This window comes from Camelus dromedarius, chromosome 16 (assembly GCF_036321535.1).
Source record: "Camelus dromedarius isolate mCamDro1 chromosome 16, mCamDro1.pat, whole genome shotgun sequence".
Lineage (NCBI taxonomy): Eukaryota > Metazoa > Chordata > Mammalia > Artiodactyla > Camelidae > Camelus > Camelus dromedarius.
This window is the reverse complement of record NC_087451.1, coordinates 44,639,890-44,652,898: the sequence shown is the minus strand read 5'-3', so window position 1 is coordinate 44,652,898 and position 13,009 is coordinate 44,639,890. Positions and strand designations below refer to the sequence as shown.

The 13,009-nt window shown below is 45.4% G+C and overlaps 1 pseudogene; it reads right to left on the bottom strand.

The window, feature by feature from the left end:
- Nucleotides 1-873: 873 nt before the first annotated feature.
- Nucleotides 874-10,702, bottom strand: LOC105094434 (RAD52 motif-containing protein 1-like; annotated as a pseudogene).
- Between the last annotated feature and the right edge of the window lie 2,307 nt (nucleotides 10,703-13,009).

The window sequence follows — 13,009 nt, the reverse complement described above, 5'->3', positions numbered from 1 at the left end:
TAGGGCCCGCTGCCTTTGCCAATTTAAAAATACTATTGAAGTTGTCTGCAAGACATTCAAGCTGCACTGTGACAGGGACTGCCTGACAAACACCACACGTTGTGGTGAGTCTGCATTGCCTGATGATAAATTTTTATTTTTTTAATTTTTATTTTTAATCAGTGATGATAAAAATTTTAAACTAACGATGTAATTGAACTATTTTTATTCATTCATTCAGAATTTTACCTCCCTAAATTTCTAAGAACTACTCCCTTGCTAAAAGTAAGATTCTCAGTTACATTATTAAGCTCATAATGCCTCAGTTACTGTCAGCTTAATAATGTAACTGATCCACATACATAGAGGAACAAGAGAAAGGCATGGAAGCGGGAAGGGAATGACCATTCAGGGCCACATATTGTATACTGTGCTCTCTGCTTGATGCGTTACCCCCAAATGAGAACTTATTCATTTAAGTGCACCACAGTTTGTAAACTGATTTAATATCCATTAGGTCTCAAGTACCCTTTGCCTTATAGGGCGGGTGTAAATATATTTGTATTTATTTTGTTTGTTTTTTCAGTTTTATAAAAGAATGCAAGTGGTGGTGGTTTATGTTTTATTTGGAGCCTTAGAGTTTCTGGTTCTGTAACCAGAAGCTGCTACCTAGCCCTTCCAGTGGATGGGATGGCTCTTTTATTCTTAGACTGTCCAGCTCTGAACTTGCTCTGAATCTCAAGCATTTCTATCCACAAAACACTCAGATGCTTTCAAGGCTTTCTCTCTATACATGAGATTTATTGGCACGTAACTTGACGACTTCCAAAAAGTGCTTTCATGCACAGAACAGCTTGAATACTGGTCTCTATCAATGATCTGAAGCACATTATAAATAATTACATTTTGCTACTTACATAAAAATGTTGCTTATTTTCCAAACTTTTTTTTACCAATATTACTCCCTTCTCCCCCAGAAGTTGGCAGAACAGGCATTTTTAATCTCCCTCCTTTTACAGGTGAGCAAAGCAAGATCAGAGGTGTGAAGTGCTGTGGCCTAGTGCCTAGATCTCCTGTCCCCAGTTTGGGGCTGTCTGCGAGCTCTTGTTCCTCCTTTCTCATGACCCTTCACCTCTTCCTCTGACCCTCACACCTCCTCCTCTGACTCTAACCACCACCACCAAAAGTACTTTTAATCCTTCTGGAAGAGAGACCCAGCTGCACAGTGGTACACATGACCCCACAGTCAGAAGCTTTTGATGGGTCCCCAAGTAAATCTGGAAATACTAGGAGTTAAATAAAATGAAAGCAAAGTAGGCATCTGACAAAAGTTGCTTTTTCCCTTCTACATTTTAGGACTTCCAAGTATTATTCCATTGATTTCTTGAATATTCCACATTAGCATACAGCCTGGCAAATCTCTTATTAACCTACACCCCAGATCTCTGCCCAAATGTTAGCCAGAGAGCCAGCGTGGACATAGTGTTTCTCTCTGTGTAGAGCCTTCTGTTATGGGGGCTGGGATATATGGGAGCAGGACCAAGGAGAGGCATTGGTGGTAAGTGGAAAAGGCCACACCCAGATGAGGACCTGTTAGCAGCGGGTGTTGTGATAATCTGTGATGGGAGCAGGAACACGAGCACGAGCACGCTGAGGAGGTGGAGAGAGGAAGCCTCACTCCTCTGCGTCTGAGGCAGGATGGGCTGGGGTGTATGAACGAGAGGAGTCACAGTGGGTCTGCAGAGCATCCTGCTGAGTGGGGAACAGTTGTCTTCCAGCCTTGACTTCTCTTGAGTACTGGGCAGTTGGCCCCTGGGAACCAGTGGAATAATCCTAAACACTGTCACTCTATTTCACACCATGGAATTTTCTGAGTAGAGAGCCACTTTTTCAAAAGATATCTTTTTCACCTCTTGTTGTGAAGTTTCTTTTTCTCCTCTCTAAGGACCATTCCAGGGGCTGAACTCCCTGGTCCAGAAGCCAGAGTGGTTGCTAAGCAAAGAGCTGCAGCAACCAAAAACACTATGGAAACATGATCTAAAGACAATTCGGGCACAGCAACCCAGGCCAGTGGGGCACTGGCCAGGCGCGCTGAATGGAAACCAAAGTGATATGGCAGCCTGGCTACACGTGTGCCCCTCCCCTGTCTCACGCCCCACCCTTTATTTAACACACCTTTACTGACACGACCTTTAGTAGGTCAGTGGGAGATCCAATAAGAGTGCGGATTTTTCCCAGGGCCCAATCCATCTTTCCACCAGCAAAGGTGACACTTATCTCCTGCCGGGCCCTGTCTACAACCCGGGCCCAGCCCCTGGCACAACGAGGCAGGATTTGGGCTGCAGACCAGAGTGGCCCCGGACTCCAGCAGCGCAGGGGTGGGGGTGATGGTGGGGCAGAGCCTCCCAAGGAAGTCACAGGGCCCGGCCTTCCAGGAAATTCAAAAGTGCTACTCCAGCTCTGGCAATCTAAACTCCTCCTCCTCCAAACTGAAATCTGAGAGACATTCTTCCTCCCCTTGGCCACACTGCTTTGAAGAAAAGTAGCTGACCTACAAAATGAGCACCAGTTACGGCGGTGGGAGGGGAATACACCTTACACTTAGTTATTCTAAAATGTTCTCATGTCCTCTAAACTCTCAGGATCCATGTCTGATTATAAAATTCACCACTCTATTATTAGGGGTTACCACTGAGTCAGTGATGACTCCAAAATGTCTGCAGGAAGGGTTTTGGAGCGGGTGAGCAATTCATTCTGGGAAAGAGTCGGAAACCAAGTGAACAGCCCTATACATTAGTGTGGGAAAATCTCCCCATCCCACCTTGTCTCAGCACAGCCATTAGTCTAGAAAAAACTACAGTGCCACTTTTCAGAGGTCTACCCTGTGTGCGTACACAGAGAAGACACCTAGGATGTTAAAGTCAGCACGTTGTGGGGAGGGATAGCTCCGTGGTTAGAGTGCGTACCTGGCAAGCACAAGGTCCTGGGTTCAATCCCCAGTACCTCCATTAAAAATAAATAAACAGTCGGGAAGGGGGTGGGAAGGGATATGTTGGGAGTTGGAGATTTGCAGATACTAACTACTATGTACAAAATTGATAAACAAGTTCATGCTGTATAGCACAAGGAACTATATTCAGTATCTTCTAGTAACTTATGGCTAAAAAGAATATGAAAACGAAAATATGTATGTTCCAATATGACAAAAGTACTGTGCTGTACACCAGGAATTGACACAATACTGTTAACTGACTATACTTCATTAAAAATATATTTCTAAGAAACAGAATATATGTAACTAAATAAATAAAAACCTAATTACCTCCTCCCTCTCAAAAAGTAAATTCAGCATGTCAAATAATTTTCTTGAAATACTGCAACTAGCACCCAGTTTACTTCCTTCACAGCCCTTATAATCATCTCTTTAACTTTAGCCCTGTTTAACTGTCTGGCACACCCTCTGGCCACAGAACTCCATGGAGAAGGAGCTTGATCTTATTCCCAGCGTCAAGCACATAATGGTTTTTAAATGGAATTGATTCCAAGATTGGCCGATGAGGAATGGGTCTGTTGTTATAATCAGCTTTCTGAAAACTTCAGCATCGATACTGAATCCCTTCCTCTCACATTTCACAAGAAGCTAGACTTCTTAAAGCCTAAACATGGACATGATTGAAGTGTCCCTCATTTAAGCTGAATTTAAAATAATTTGATATAAATTGAATTAAAATAATTATCTTGTGCATAAAAAACTTCAAATACCCCTTCAGAACATAACCATCTTTTCTTTCTATACTTTCTTCTCTTCATAACAAACTTGGCAATGCTGGGGAGAGTTACATAATTAGAAATCTAGCTGCACATTAAGTTCTCAGTGACATGAAACACATTTTTACTCCTTAAAAAAATCTTATGTGCAGGTCATTACTATTTTCTTTCAGAAATTACTTTGACAACTTAATCCCTAATTCAGGCCATCCATATAATTGATGTATAGAAAGGTTTTTCAGCAAAATATTTCACATAAGATACATATACGATGCTGAGATCTGGGTAACAACACAACTTATTTGAAAGGCATTCTTAGTTTCCAAATGGTGCAGCATACTCCGACTTAAGGCCATAGTTACTTGGTTCCTAAATGCGTGGGATTGTGCTTGAGGGGAGTTTTAAAAGGCCTGTGTCTTCTCCTGTGTCCACAACTGCAGAAGCACGCTGGTGGCCCTCAGTCCTGCTCTCCAAATTTCAAATAAGGGGTCAGAGCCAAGGGTCATGACTTCAGGAAAAGCCCCAGGAATTCCTTGCCTCAAAAGCACTGTCAGAGTTTCACATTTCCCTAAGGATGACACAGCTGAGTGGACAAGCCAAAGTCTTCCAAATCCTGCTGGTTGTTTTGAATTATGGTGACACTGGCTGGGTGCCCCTCGAGTTTTTATCTCCACATACTTGAATTAAATCCTGTACTTCCTCTTCAGTCCTAGCACCTGTGACCTCTTCACAGGGGCTGTACACCACAGCCATTTTACCGCTTTCTGAAATAAAGTTAACAAGGGTCAGTTCAGAATTTTGTTCTAAAGCTTCCTGTATACAACAGTAGCACCCAATAATCAGACATTCTTTTGATTTCTAAAAGCAGAAAATTAGAGCATTTTCTAGTAGTTCCCTCATCTGACACTTCAGTTTTTATCACAACTATTTGTGAAAATGTATATAAGAAGTACCAACTTTGCTTGCTTCAAAAAACTTTATGGTCTTAGAAATAAGAACTGAGGAATAATGACACAGGAAGTAAAAGCTATCAGAAACAAAAATGTTCAATCATAACATGATTAAAAAGTGAGGCATTAGGTGGGGGTCAAAGTGAGTTCAAACCTGGGATGGACACCATCGGACTATAATAGATAGCTTCTTATTAGAAGAAGGCAACTGTTTACTCCTTGGGGCCAAAATTCTGCCAGATACAATATACAAAGCTTTGGGGAGAGAGAGAGAGAGAGAGCAAGCATCTGAACGCTGCTGGCAGAGACTGGCCCATGTACCTTTTGGACAATACAACTTCCCTCAAGGCAAACTAGAGTCACAAGGCTTTCTTGTCTAAGGAGTTGTGAGTGCAAGTAAGGAATACCTTCAGCATGTTAGGAACAGGCAAACAATCCGGAAATTTAGTTTGGTTCTTAAAGGTTGTTAATCAAAAGTTGACAGCTGATGGGGATTCTGCCTGATGACCAGGGAAGTCAACCTTCACAGGAAGGACTGCCTGGGCTGGGAGGCTGAGACCAATCCACGGTCAACTCTTAACAAGCAAGTAAGGTCTCTGACAACTTCACTAGGTTTTCTCAGTCTCTCAGTCTGCAGGGCTGTGAAGCAGGGGAACGACTCTGCTCCGGGAATGGACAACCATAAAGTTTCCTTTGGGCAGAGCCTGTGACGTTCTCACCACTGTGTAACTCAATAGGGAACACAATCGATGCCATTTAACAGCATGACCACTTTCAAGACTCACAAAAACGTAGCTAAGTATTATGAGAATCATATTCACACAACACATGAGATGAAAACTGAAACTGAATTGATTCCAAAAACATAATCTAATAAACCCTTCAACAGGGAAACAACGATAATAATAACAGTCAATATATTTTGTCTGCTTACCATGTTCCAGGCACAGTTCTAAGCTTTTTACATTCACCATCTCATTACTCTTACACGATCCCCCATGAGGTGAGCTGAATGACTAACCGAATTTTGCAGATAAAGACAATGCAGCTTAGAGATAATAAATACCTTCAAATCTCTCTGGCTAGAAAGCCTAAAATTGCATTTAAAAAAAATCTAACAGACAGAGTTAGGACTCAAACACTTGTGTCCAAGGCTTATAATCAATATACCATCCTGTATAAGGCAAGTAATCGAAAAAGAAGAGCTGGATGGAGCACTCTGTGTGAAATGGGACAAGGCGGTCTGCATCTGCACGCTGGACACAGTAATACTTGCTGTCATTCTTCTCAGAAATGCCCCAGAGAACAAATTTGAGACTGCCGCTGTGAAAGAATTTAGTGACTGAAAGAATATATAGTGTTTTAGGTAACAATTATTTTCATCCAATTAACTTTTCAAATAAGTTTATTTACTCCTTGAAACTGAAGCACTTCAAGGACAACCGAAAAGTCTTAGCATGGGGAGGGTATAGCTGAAGTGGCAGAGCACATGCTTAGCAAGCACGAGGTCCTGGGTTCAACCCCCAGCACCTCCTCTAAAAACAAAGAAATAAATGAATAAACCTAATCATCTCCCCTTCAAAAAAAAAAAAAAAGTCTTACCTAAAACCACAATCAGCAGTTTCTGGAATGCATCCGTCATAGACTTTTGAGTAGCAAGCTTCTGGGTTATCTTCCTTTTCAAAAGGAATGATAATGGCCCTAAATCCAAGAAAAACAAATGGATTTAAAATGCCTATCTGAATAACTGATTTTTATGTTATACATTTAAAAAGAAAAATGCATCTGTGATTCTTAGATCATTATCGTAGCAACTAAAGGTAGGCACAACACAAGCGTGTGGTTGAATGGCTCTGTTGTAGATATATCCTGGCAGGGCACATTTTTACTACCCAGATCGATTCTGGACGTTCCTGAAGTACTAGACGGGAGATGCAAGCCAAGAATGTGGCACAATTCTCACATCACTCAGATTTCAAATGGACGAGCTGAAGCTACACTCCTGCTCTCCCGTGCATAAACGGCTGGAATCACACAATGAGACAGATCTGGTGGTAGTGCAGATGGCCTCTCCCAGAACATCAGCCACTCAGGTGGATGGTGAAGCTTCCTCCACTCCATTAACTAACAGACCTGCCTCTGACTTAAAACCCTAACCCCAACTGCCACAGGTTCTAGGGAAAAAACTCAGTACCAGCTGGAAAAACCTTTCTAGGGATCTACATTTGAATTTCTCCACTCAAGTCCTTGTATAGGAGGCAAAGGACTGAACATTTACACTAGAGTTTAAATCTTTAGATGATGATTTTGTTGGGGTAACTGAAGGCTACAAAAGATCTGTATTGGAAAGGACTATTTTGGCATAAATTATTAACCAAAAATGGGGGAAAAAATTTCCCTCTGACTAAGCTTCTTGGCAGGCAGTCAGCTCTAAAATTTTAAAGTTAAAGGTTCTGTCAGGCATTGCCTAAAATAAGAATCTATACTGTAAGGCAGAAAACCTCTGCCCAGGGCTTTAGTTGCTGAGCGAGGGTGATGTTGTACCTGAAAAAAATTTCAGAAAGAAAGGAAAAAGGAGAAATCCCACCCCCTCACTACCCACCACACACTGGAAAACAGACCTTCCTCCAGCTTGTGCAAGGGTTCCTCGGCCATGCCAGCTCCAGGACTCCTGCCCTCATAGGGTGGCAACACCACCTCTAAAGTTCAGAAGAACTTCAGGCTTTGCTTCTGAACTGGTGCCACAATATCTTCATTTTCCCTTTCTTCAAGGTCAGAAAGATCCTGAAGCTGGTAGAATTTCAGTGATGAGTTTTCTTGTTTTTTGGTTTTTTTTTTTAATGGAGGTACTAGGGATTGAACCTGGGACCTCATGCATGTTAAGCACATGCTCTACCACTGAGTTATAGCCATACCCCAGACTTCCAATTAAATGCAAGATTTCAAAACATTTTGTTATTAGAAATAAAAACTAGACTCCAGCAAGCCCAGTTAATAGTTGAGGTGTCCTGTTGCTTCAGACTCAAGTAAGACTTGCAAATGAATTACTAGATATGGACAACTATTTTTTATTATATACCATACAAATACCAGAGAAAATTATGAACACCACCACCAAGTCATTGAGATTATCATTAATTCTACGTGGCAGGTCAATGCTCAGACACTTCCACTTGGAGGTCTCTCACATCTCCCCACAACCCAGTTCTAGTCTTCTCTCTGAAGTCTAGGATTTCAATGTTGAAAGGAGTCTGGTTAGTCAAAGAAAATCTACACTTTACCTTTATGATCCTTTTTGACCATCCATTGAATCCAAAGTAGTAATTGGCCAATTCTTGGCATCTGGAGCTGCTCAGGGCAAGGGCATTAGGTTGAAATGCCTTATGTCTGGTGCCCAGATGAACCTAAAGACAAAAGAGACCTAAAAATATCACAGCTTGACACAGAGACTTACTTTGGATACAACTGGGATTTTTCAATACCAATTTCATGGGGTGGTTATGAAGATTAAATAGGGCCACATTTTAAGGAATGAGTTCATAGGAAGCCCTAAATAAATGTTATTAGTTTCAAATCAATACTTTTCTGTATCACTTCCAGGGCCCCTGACTAATCGGAAGGTTTCCCTGACCTCTGATGGTGAAGGTGATGATGAAAGGAACCAAGGAAGACCTGCAGAAGCCTCTTACAGGCTTGTGGGTATGCAAAGGAAGTAAATTGTTTTAGTCGTGTCATCCTATAGCTCCTGCTTGAGAATATGACCTGAAGAGGAGATAAGTGGACCTGCCACTGAAGTAGGACCTGAATCTGTAGCAGCCCCGCTCCCCAAGTTACTAACCTCTGTAAGAAGGAACACACATACCTCTATATATTTTATAAACAACTAAAAGAATTAGCATTCTTTTAGCATCATCTGCATTAGCAAGCTTCTTTGAGAGTGCAAATATCTTGTGTTAACTCTGAATAACTTACACATTACTGTGGATTTCTTACATTGCTAGTTCTTTCTTAAATCTCTATTTCAAGTTTAGATAGGATGTAGTATAGAAATATATTCATAAAAATTTAAATAATACAAATAAAGTCAAAGCATTATTTTTGTTTTTTCATCCAGTCCTCTTGCCCAAAAGATGGGAGAATGTGGTCAACTCCTCCAAAGAAAAGGCATAGACTAAGAGGACGACAAGAGAATCATTACCAGCCTCTGCCCAGGGAAGGCAGAAGTGCCAGGTGTCTCCTTGAGGATATGCACAGGACGGTTCTTTCCTCACCAGGGGACCAGTCCTAGCGGTCCAATCTCCTGCTCCAGGAGCTAGGTGGTAGGAGGGCCAGCCTTAGGCTGGGTCCCACTGCTGGCTGGACTCCTGGGGCTGGCCCGGGCTGGGAGTGGGCGTCCTTCTCACTGCCGGCTCCCTGGGGGAAGTGGAACCAGCAGAGGAGGCCCCTGCTAGGGGAAGACCAAGAAGAGAGAAGGGAGCCGCCCTAGCCCTGGTCCCCAACGTTCCATACTTCCCCCGACCTAGATCAATCTGACCTGGGCTGAGTCTCCCCACCTCACCCCCGCCCATGCCTTCAGAAGGCTGGCCTAGGGGAGCCCCTGTGTGAGGCACTGGCCTCAAGACCTGACTCTGTGATGTGCTGACAAAAGAAAAAGTAGACATGGAGGCAACAGGAGAGGAACAAAGCAGCCAACACTGGAAGGGACTCAAGACACTAGGACAATCCCATCCCCTACCACTGGGGCACTGGAGCCCCATAAGCCGGCTGGGCCCTCCAAAACCATAACAGCATCTAGAGACCTGGACCTGTTCCTCTCTTCACAAACACCTTTCTCATCAGGGCCTCCTCATCTTCTGCTGGGTGGGGAAGGAGGGGACCAGCAGACAATGGGGGAACAAGCCTTTGGTCCTGCCCTTCCTGAACTCCTCCCCAGTGTGTTATCGAGTCCAAACTCTACTAACCACATAACTGGCCAATAAATCAGGATATGAGGTGTTGGGGCAAGGAATAGCGACTTCATTTGGAAAGCTGGCAGACTGAGAGGATGGCCGACTAATGTCTTGGGGAACCATCCTCCCAGTCAGAATACAGGCTGCTTTTACAAATAAAAAGGGGGGGGGGGTTGGTTGTTGCAACTTCTTGCTGTAGGAATTCTTTGTTCCTGCAGCTGTCCACCTGGGCTAGGTCATGGTGCTCCTGCAAAACCTCCAACAAAACAAAGGTTACTTTCTATTCTGCAACGTGTTATCTTTATATAAGTGCAGAAGTGTTAATATCCTGAAAGGTCGGAACCTTGAGAAGAGGCTCTCCTGTTTACCAGACAGGCTACAGGCAACATTCATTTATAAAAGGTACAGAGCTAGCAAAAATAAGCCTAGAAAACAGGGCACAGTGGTTAGAGCTAAAGGAACAGATCCAACAGAGTCAGATTTGTTCTCCTCTATTACAAGTGCACTACCCTCCAGGTTTCTGGGTCTCTCCCTCTCTCTCTAAAGCACACCACAAACACCGCACTCTGGTTCTGAGCAAACAGCGCCTCGCTCTCTTCTCAAGACCTGTCCTTAGTCCCACTACTCAATCACAGCCCCTAGCCCCTTCTCTCTCTCTATTCCCCACCAGCAGGTCTCACCCTGCTCCTATTCTAATTCATGCTACGAAGCCAGCTACTCTGCACCCCTCACATCCAATGGCAACGGACCTGTTCCACCCCACACCTAAATACCACAGCTGTCCCCAGTTACTCCCCACTCTGCACTCCCATCACCCCGCTACACTCCCACCTGCCATCACTAACCACTTGGCCCAGCCAAGCTCTGTAACTTTCCCCTTTACCTCCACCATTGTCTTACTACACCCCATCACCATTACTCCGCACTCAGGATCGCAACCCCTTGACTCCTGCAGTCTCAGGGCCCAGGCGCTACTGACCGAACATGACGAGGTCGCGGGAGGCCCCGCCGGACGCGGGCACCAGGGGTCTGCGGGTTGAGTTCATGGTCCGGCATGGAGAGGGGGTGGCCTGATCGGGGCTCGCGCCTCCTCAGCGACCGCCGCTATTCTGCCCGCCGCAGGCTCCTCAGCAGTCGCCTCGGGCTGGGAAGAGGGTAGGGGGTGAGGGGTGGGAGGCGGTGGACTGGGGGGCCATCGTTGCATGCCCCTCCCCACCTCGGGCAGCGGGGAGGTCCGAGCGCGCCGCCGCCCGGCGCGCGCGGTGGCCGTTACGGGGCACGCGGCGGCGGGGCCATCGGGCCGTCCCCTCCCTCTCCCTCCTCCCGCGCGGAGCCAGGCGGACGAGGCAGGCGGTGCGCGGCGCGTGTGCGCGGGGACGACACCCCACCCCCTTCCCCATCGCTGGCCTGCTCCCTCCTTCGCAGCTACCGCGGGTAACCGCTCTGGCCCCGTGCGCCACAGCTGCCAGCGCCGTGCCCAGCCTTTCCAGGCCCTGGCCCGCGGCTCAGCGCCCAGTGGACTTCTGGTCCCAGGCCAGCAAATGGACCACCGCGCGTGTCTCCCTGCGGTCAGCGAGAGCCCTGTGCCGAACCACCGCCGCATCGCCGCCAGGCCACTACTACGCGCTCCCCTCCCCCGCCAAAGCATTATTCTTTATTGATTTGTTTGTGCGTCTTTCCTCGTCTTTCCTCATCATTAGTTTATAAGCTCCTTAAGTGAGGGGGGGGGTCACCTGACTGCGCGGGGCTTGGGCGGGGGGCCGGGGGTGGTCACGTGTTGGCTCGGGAATTGGGCTGGGTTGGGGGGGTCACCTGGCCCTGACTCCCAGTTATTGGGGCAACTGGCGGCTTTCTCCATCCCTCCCTCCACCCTGGCCAGCTCACCTGCAAGGCCTCGGTCCTAGGTCCAGAGCTCAGCTCCCACACCAGGAAGGTTTTGTCACTCCGGGTGGGAACCGCGAAGGCACCAACTTTTTTAAAAAGAGGCTGTGAGAGGGGCTGGGACGGCCTGGTGGGGTGGGGGTGGGGGGCGAGGGCAATGCTCTGACCGCTCCTTCGCTCCTCCCACTCCAGGCGGGTCAAGGCCTCTAGTTCCCCTCCCTGAGCCCGGCAGCCTAGAGGTCTTTGGCTTAGTGTTTCTATTCAAGTGTATTTTTAGGGTAGAGTCCAAAGGGTGAGTTTATAGGATCAAGTGGTGCAGATGTCTTTATAGCAGCTGGCTTGATTTTCAAACTCCCACAGAAGACTAGAGTACTAGGTACTTAGCACTAACTACCCACAGAACTTTAAAAATTTAAACTTCCCAACTCTTTGTGGAATGTGACCACTAAAGATGAAATCCGTTAACCTAAGAGTGTTTGCATGTGTTTTAAATATATCAAGGTATAGCTCATTAAAGCCATCAATTGTCTAACATGAAATCCTTAAAAAGAATTCCCTGACTTTCCTTCATGATTTTGGTGAATTATGTATGTGAGCTGGTGGAATCAGGTGATGTGGGAAGTTGGGAGGCAAGGTGAGAAGGAGAGATAAATTTCGAAAAAGTTGGTCCAATTAGGGCACCAATGTTGGAGCTCATGGTGCCTGAGAAGGGCTGTTCTAGGCATCCTAAAAGTCAGCTATTTTGTGGGGGAAATAGAACAGATCCCTTGAAGTTTCCAAACAATGGTCTTCAGTCCCATGCCAGGCTGTGATGAAGTTTTTACTAGTTCTCAGCAAAATGGGAAAAGGACAATATAATCATGGTTTAAGTTTTTTTTTTTCCCACAGGACAAAATCTATTGCTTTGTATTACCCTACAAGTATGACCTTCCTTCAATTTGATGCTAAAAATTGTCCTATGAAGAGATACTGATAAAGGATAGTTGTTTTGATTAATACTTAGGCATTAAAGTAAAAAGTTGCAATCTTTCACAGTCTTAATTTTTTTTTCTTTGACATTTTACTGGTCTGTGAAATCCAAAAGCCTGGGAATCACTGAATAGTCAAATCACTCATTTTATAGCTGAAGGAGTTAAAGCTCAGAGTAGGGTTATGAGTGGCTCAAGATAAAACCCCAGTTTAGTCAGACAGGACTGATGGTGGCTCTGTGCAGGGCATTCCTCCAACTGTCCCTTTTCTGTCTTTGCAGTGTCCTTAAGCAGGTTTTACTCCATGTCAGCACCTTCCAAGCAAACCAGATCCTGAAGCTTTTTTAATCATCTGGATTCTAGCCTGTTCTCCCAAAGTACCCCCAAATCACTGACACCTGGCACCGTTTCTCCCCTCCCCTCCACTCCCTTCTCCACCTCAATATACCAGACCCTTAGCCCCACCTGTGACCTACTTCTGAGCTTTCTTACTTCAAAACTAGTTGGCTTTGGA